This window comes from Cyprinus carpio, chromosome B1 (genome assembly GCF_018340385.1).
Source record: "Cyprinus carpio isolate SPL01 chromosome B1, ASM1834038v1, whole genome shotgun sequence".
Taxonomy (NCBI): domain Eukaryota; kingdom Metazoa; phylum Chordata; class Actinopteri; order Cypriniformes; family Cyprinidae; genus Cyprinus; species Cyprinus carpio.
Genome location: NC_056597.1, coordinates 35,410,502 through 35,418,658, shown reverse-complemented (window position 1 = coordinate 35,418,658; position 8,157 = coordinate 35,410,502).

Here is an 8,157-nt window from a genome sequence, read left to right as displayed (position 1 = left end):
TTCTTCTTCATTTTGTCCTAATAAGACATTTTATCATAAGGAATAGGTTATGGAACTAAAGGAAAGCATGATTATTTGAATACTCACTCCTGTTTCTAAAAATGCAGATCTAGTATCTAAAAGGCACTTTTTTCTAACCTGTTTATTCCAAACAAACTCCATTCTGGTTCATGAGTTTTAGAGGTTAAATTGATCTCATGAAGTCACTCATCTCCTCTCGTCTCATTCTTTTCCAGGTCAGGCAGCAGTACAGGAAGTTCTTCAGATGTCTTTGCTCAAACAACACAGAGGGCCACAGCATCACGTTCAGAGTAATAACCACTGAATAAGTAATAAATTCTGCTCAAGTGCCATTATTATACAGCTGATTTTATATAACAAAATCTATGTTTTTGTATGCCAAATGTTATAGTCTCAGATCATTTCTGCAAATGAAAGAAAAACATGTTATTCTACAATGTTTTATTGTTGTAGAGCTGTTTCACTGCTGAACTGTTTTATTTAGACTTTATTTTATTTTTTTTTAGTATTATTGAATTATTATTATTATTATTATTATTATTATTATTATTATTATTGGTGGAGGGTAAAAAGCACATTTGTTCAATTCTCAAAACATATTTGAAAACTCTAGAAAACTATTTCATGTGCGCATGGTAAAGGGAACTAAATTACTTGTATGGAAACATACAGTTGTGTGGGAGTAACGATTTATAACTTTACAATTACATCTGTTTTTTTTTTTAGCTCAGAAAGCTCTGAATGAATGTTTATTCTATAAAGGGCCATTTTACAGTACATTACTTTAATATTGTACTGTACTATATATGAATAGCAAAATGTATTTTCACGAATGAGGGAATTGTGAATTTACATTTAAAACTATAAAAATAAGAAAATCAACAGCTAATGACTTCAGTGTAAAATTAATCTGTTACTTAGCATGAATATTGTATTAATGTGAATAGCATTTTGCTTTTGTACAGGTCACATTGGTGTTTTACTGTACTATTTCTGAATGCATTTCTGTTAGCAAATATGTTAATAAACAAAAACATAAACAATGCTAAAGAGATAGAGAAAGTGTGGGAATGTGAATTACTCACAAATGTGTGGCTTTCCTGAAACTTCACTCTTAAAAATAAAGGTGCTTCACAATGCCATTGAATAACCTTTTTGTTTAAATGGTTCCATAAAGAACCTTTAACATCTGAAGAACCTTTCTGTTTCACAAAAGCTTATTTTTGGTGAAAGAAGGTTATATCATAAAAAGGTAAGAAAGTGATAGTTCTTTAAGCAAACAAAAATGGTTCTTTTAAGCAATCGCTATGAAGAACCTTTTGAGCACCTTTACTTTTAAGAGAGTATTTTATTGATGTATATATCAATTATATATATCTATATATAAACATGCACGTTAAACAAAGAAGAGGACAGATCTGTCAGGCAGCCTGAAGTAAAAAAAAAGGAAAGTGTAACAGAGATGCTGGAGTTTGGTTAGAATTCATTTGCAGAAGCTTATTAAAGGTCAAGGCTATAAACAGATGTCGATTAAAAGGCAGAGGGTCAAAACCAGAGAGGCAAGCCGATCATTCGTCATCCAAAGGGGCAGCAGCACAGACAATAGTGGAGAGGGAGGCAATGAGTCCAAACACAAATATCAGTCCAATCAGGCGTCAGAACAAAAGGGCAGAGTATAAGTACAGTGAGTCAAGAAATCAGGCAGGATCATAAACAGGTAAGCAATCAGGAACAGAGGTAGGATAACGCTTGGTAAGGCAGATGAACTGGCAATACTTCGCGAATAGTACATGTCCAGGTCTGAGTTAATATGGAAGTCAAACAGGAAGTGGAAGCAGACGAAGTGGAGCACAGTCAGTACTTAGGCGAGGGCTCCCTCTGCTGGCTTGGCGTTACAGAACCCCCTCCTCTAGGAGCGACTCCTGGGGCTCGACATGGAAGTCCCCGTGGTCTAGGTGCTGTGCGGTTGGGTCTGGCTCGATGAAACACTTCGATGATGATGGATCCAGAATGTCCCGGGTGGCTACCCATGACCTCTCCTCAGGTCCATAGCCATCCCAGTCCACCAGATACTGGAAATGACCCCCTCTTCGTCTCAAGTCCAGTAACACATTCACCCTGTATGCAGGAGTTCCATCCAGGTCCAGTGTTAGTGGTGGTTCTGGGACTTCATGGCCGGGGCCAGCTCCCAGGTGGATGGGTTTGAGGAAGGACACATGGAAAGAGGGAGAGATACGATAGTTAGCAGGAAGCTCCCATTGATCGGTCTTAGTATATTGAAAGGGCCAACATACCTGCACAGCAAAAAAATCCAGAGTGAAATTAACTCTGCTGGGAGTACATGTGAGACCACACTCAAGAGTGTGAAAGTGTTAAAATAGAAGTGTTAAATTAACACTGAATCAGAGTTAAAGTTAATGAGATAATTAAGTGATTAATTGAGTGATGATTGACCATTATTGACGAGACCTGATGTTAACGAGCAGAATCAACAAAGATGAAAATCACTATTTTAATGTCACCATTATAGTGTTCAGTGTTTGCTTTAGTTGTGCTCTTGACCCTTAAAATTTTAAAGTCAGATTTTGCTTGGCTGTTGTAATGGAGTGATAAAACAGACGGGCAAACAAAAAATATTGTTTTTCCTGAATCACTGAGTTAAATTTACATTGTTGATTATTGCAGCTGAATGATTCTTCAGCATAGGATTACCAGCATTTTAAATACAATCTGTGGAATTTCATTGAAAGTTGTTTGTTCAAAAATCTTTCAAAAGAGTCTTTCATTTAGACATGCAAACATCAAGAATCAACCTGTGAACCTCAACGACGGTGACAATCAAAAAAGCATGTCGCAGTGCATTCTGGGTGCCACCTATCAAAATTCATCAATGGCTCCCATGATGCACTGCGGCATGAATAAATTATTAGCTGAATTGTCTTAGTAATTTCCTTTATTCTTACTACTCTATTTTTGTTTTCAATGCTACTTTTAGTAGTTTGATTTCTAATGTTTAGACCTGATGTTTTAGGCTTTAAATAAGTTCAGTGATTCAGGTCAAATATTTATTATGTAAAAACATAATTAATATCGCATGATCATGTTTTTATTTTTGCTCGTCTCTCTATTACAACTGAGTTATAACAGCCAAACCAAATCTAACTTTAAAAACGTAAGCGTCAAGAGCCCAACTAAAGCAAACACTGACCACTATAATGGTGACATAAAAAAAATGTGATTTTTGTCTTTGTTGATTCTGCTTCTTATCATCTGGTCTCGTCAATAATGGTCAATCATCACTCAGTTAATCACTTAATTATCTCATTAACTTTAACTCCGCTTCAGTGTTAATTTAACACTCCTATTTTAACACTTTCACACTCTTGAGTGTGGTCTCACATGTACTCCCAGCAGAGTTAATTTCACTCTGGATTTTTGCTGTGTGGGACCGAGCTTCCTGCTTGGTAGCCGCAACTTTATATCCTTTGTGGAGAGCCAGACTCATTGTCCTGGTTGGTAGGGAGGCTGTGGCCGACGTCGTCGGTTGGCTTGAAAATCTCCTGGTTGAGTCGTTCTACTTGTCCGTTGGCTTGTGGGTGATATCCTGAAGTTAAACTGACGTTGATGTCTAATTGATTGCAGAAGGCTCTCCAGACCTGAGACTGTGTCCTCTGGTAGTCCATATATCCTAAAGACGTGTTGGAAGAGGGTTTGAGCAGTTTCCATGGCAGTGGGTAGTTTGGGTAGTGGGATGAGATGGCAGGACTTGGAGAAACAGTCGATGATAACCAGGATCATAGTGTTATTATTGGATGAAGGTAGGTCAGTGACAAAGTCGATAGACAGATGAGACCATGGTCTTTGGGGAATGGGTAATGGCTTAAGTAGACCTGAAGGTAGTTCTTTTGGGTTTTTTGACTGAGCACAGATCTGAGAGGACTTGACATAGTTTGTGATGTCTCGTGCCATATTATTCCACCAGAAAGAGTTCTGTATGAGTTGGAGAGTTCGAGAGATACCAGGATGACCGGAGCAGAGAGAAGTATGAACCCATTGCATGATTCAAAGTCTTAAAGCTTGAAGAAAATAATGCTTGCCTGGTGGGGTGTTTGTGGGTGAAGGGTTTTGTTGTTGGGCTTCTCTTAGTTCTTCCATGATATCCCAGGAGATTGGTGATAGGATGACAGAGCTGGGTAGGATGGGAACGGAGATGTGGTGCTCTGTGGGTAGGTCATACTGTCTGGAAAGAGTGTCAGCTTTGCCATTCTTGCTGCCAGGTCGATAAGTTACTGTAAAATTAAAGCGTGTGAAAAATAATGCCCAACGGGCTTGCCGGGGGTTAAGTCGTTTTGCACTCTTGATATATTCAAGATTCTTGTGGTCTGTTATCACTTGAAAGGGATTCTTTCAGTGCATGGAAAGCGTTGTTAGCTTCCGATGTCCAAACCAGCTTTGATGGTTTATTCTTGAGGAGTGAGGTGGGAGAAGAAGCAACCATGCTATAATTTCGGATAAACCTCCTGTAGAAATTGGCAAAGCCCAGGAACCTCTGCAGATCCTTGATGGTTCGAGGTTGTGGCCATTCAGTGACTGCTTGAACCTTTAGGTCATTCATCTTGATGCCCTGTGAGCTGATGTGGTAGCCCAGGAAGGAAGTTTGAGTAACGTGAAACTCACATTTTTCTGCTTTGATATACAGTTCATTCTCTAAGAGTTGAGAGAGGACTGTCCTGACATGGGAAATGTGCTCATGTTCGCTCTTGGAAAAGACGAGGATATAGTCGATGTATGCAACCACAAATTTATTTAGCTTTTAAATTTATTTATTATTATACACCTTTGTGTGTGTATCTGCGCTTTCCACACTGGTTGCGAGACATGATTAGGGTTTTGCAGTGATACAGTGACTCAAACAGAAAAATGACCAGCGTGTTAATTGACCTTGATGCCATGATAGTTCAGGGTCATGAGTAGAGAGACATGGATATCCTAGGACAAGTTTGTGTTTGGAAGAGTCAGTGATGTAGAAGGAGATGGTTTCCTTATGAAGGGTGCCAACTTGGAGGGTGAGTGTCTTAGTCTGGTGAGTGATGCCCTTTCCAATCAGTGCCCCATCGATAGCCTTGACTTGGATAGGTGGGGTGCACATTTGTGTAGGGATTTGATATTTGGTCACAATATCCTGGTGGATGAGATTCAGGGTGGCTCTAGAGTCAATCATTGCTGTGAGGTCGAGAGAGAGAGAGAGTATCAATTATTAAGGTAACGGGGAGTGTGAATGACTTGTTACTTAGAAGAGCAAAGTGTTCAATACTTTCCCAGGGATTGGTTTGAAGCTTGTGGGGGCATCCTAAACAGCGGTGGCCTGATTCACCGCAGTAGAAACACAGTCGTGGATGTCATCGTCATTAGGATAGGCTACTCTCTTATAGTTGTGAGATTGTTGGTTTGTGTTGGTTTTTATGGGTTATTCATTTGGATAGGTTTGTGTGTGAGATCGTTGGTTTGTCCAGACTTTCCACTTTTCCTTTTAGGAGCCTGTCTCATGAGGTTATCAATCCTGATGGCGAGCATGATGAAGTCAGAGAAGGGGGATTCCTCACCCTTGCAAGCAAGTTCGGCCTGAAGATCGCAGTTGAGACTCTTCTGAAACATAGCCTTTAAAGCGACAACATTCCATCCACTCTGTGCAGCGAGCATTCTGATTTCAATGGCAAACTCTGCAGTGGAGCGATTACCTTGTGTAAGGTTGATGAGCTGTGTCGACACATCCTTTCCGCCATGAGGGTATTCAAACACTTCACGTATTTGCTGAATGAAGTATGTCACTGAATTCCTTAGGCGTGAATCCGAGTCCCAATTGGCTGCTGCCCATTCGATAGCTCTGCCAGTCAATAGTGTCATGATGAAAGCACACCTTTTCTCTCTGATTCGAATATCTCTCTTTGGTTCTCCAGATAAACTTGTACTTGGCAAATGAAGCCCTTGCATTGCTCAGCAGTACTGTTGAATTTCTCAGGAAGAGCAAAACTTACGGTCTTCACAGTGGGTGGAGGGAGAGATAGAATATAGTGCATCAGGTGTTCAATGATGGTATGCAGTTTGATGAATTGTTTCTGGTATTTCTGGAGCATTTCTGCTTGGTATGAGAATGCGATTTGCAGATTCGACACTTCCACTGGATTCATAGTAGACGAAGTATTCTGTAACAGAGACGCTGGAGTTTGGTTAGAATCCATGTGCAGAAGTTTATTAAAGGTCAAGGCTTTAAACAGATATCGATTAACAGGCAGAGGGTTAAAACCAGAGAGGCAAGCCGATCATTCGTCATCCACAGGGGCAGTAGCAGAGACAGTAGTGAAGAGGCAAGCACTGAGTCCAAACACAAATATCAGTCCAATCAGATGTCAGAACAAAAGGGCAGAGTACAAATACCGTCAAGAAGTCAGGCAGGATTATAAACAGGTAAGCAATCAGGAACAGAGATAATGCTTGGTAAGGCAGATGAACTGGCAATACTTCGCGAATAGCACATGTACTGTAGGTTTGAGTTTATATGGAAGTCAAACAGGAAGTGGAAGCAGAGGAAGCAGACGGAGTGGCTCGGGCGAGGGCTCCCTCTGCTGGCTTGGCCTTACAAGGAAGAAAAGAGGAAACTGGAAAACGGTAAGCAGGCACCAATTTATGTTTCTGCCCACACTCTATTCCACTCCAAACCAAATATAAAACATTTTATTCATCATTGTTTCCATGAGCAAATAATACTGGCTAGGTTGTCATACAACAACTGTACCTTAAATATTTTAACATTCCCATTTTTTTACAGCCTAATTAATTAAAAATGATAAATATTTTTCTCTGTTCAATATTGTACTTGAATACATTAGGTTAACTGTTACACAAAAGATATTATTCGTGTCTCGCAAAGAGAAACGCACAGACTGCAAATACACTACTAAACAAAAAATTTTTTACATGAGCTTTATTGCAACTCGTTCACTTGCTGATATACATAAAGCTAATGTCAGTTTCAAGCATGAAAACAGCAGTAAAGAAGGATCTAAGATCACGCTATAACCGAGGAAGGATTCAACAGAATATATGACAAAACTTAAAATGCGGGGCCCCAGGCATTTGCCTGCCTTGCCTGCCCCATTGCTATGCCTCTGCATATCATAAAAAGGTAAGAAAGAGAGCGTACACTGTAAAAAGTGATACTCTATATTTACTCAATAAAATTGTGGCAACAGATTACAAGCAATATTATTAATTAAATTTAACACATTAGAATTAATTAGAATTAATAAAATGAGATACTTACAAGCAATCATTCAAAATGAGTAAAATAACATGAAAAAAAATAAGTAAAATGTATACAAAAATATTGGTTTTGTTGGACAAAAAACGAGAAGCACCTGGCTGCAGCCTGCATATAGAGGTGGGGTTGCACTTTAACCCACCCCATACCTACTCTGATTGGTTCGATCATCTTTCATAGGCATACATGATAGGAAATGTGTGCGTAGTTGGTGTGCACTGTTAAAAATAATACACTATATTTACTTATTAAAATTGTGGCAACAGATTACAAGCAATATTATTAATTAAATTTAACACATAAGAATTCATTAGAATTAATCAAATGAAATGTTTAGAAATTAACAATTCAAAATGAGTCAAATAGCACAAAAAAAAATAAGTAAAGTTTAAAAAAAAAAAAAAATCTTTGAGAAAGAAAAACAAAACACTATGCTAATGAATACTATGTTATGCATACCAGGCCAGTAGTTGGTGATTAAGAAACACAGCCCAAAAATGTAATTCACAAATTCATGTTTTTTGTTGCTTACATGGAGATGATACAGGCATTGTGTTCAAAAGCTTATGTTTTCAAGCCCCCAAAACAGAGGTATTGAAGACACCTGATGTTAACTAACAGAATCACTGAAGTAGAATAATCTACATTTTGGTTACCATTATGGTGGTCAGTGTTTGCTTTAGTTGAGCTCTTGACCCTTAAACTTTTAAACAAATTTTTTTGGTTGCTTTAATTGTAATACAGCAGTTAGACAAGCCAAAGAAGAATAAGATCAGGTGGTGTTGGGTGTTTTTGACATCATTTTGATCTAGATTTCT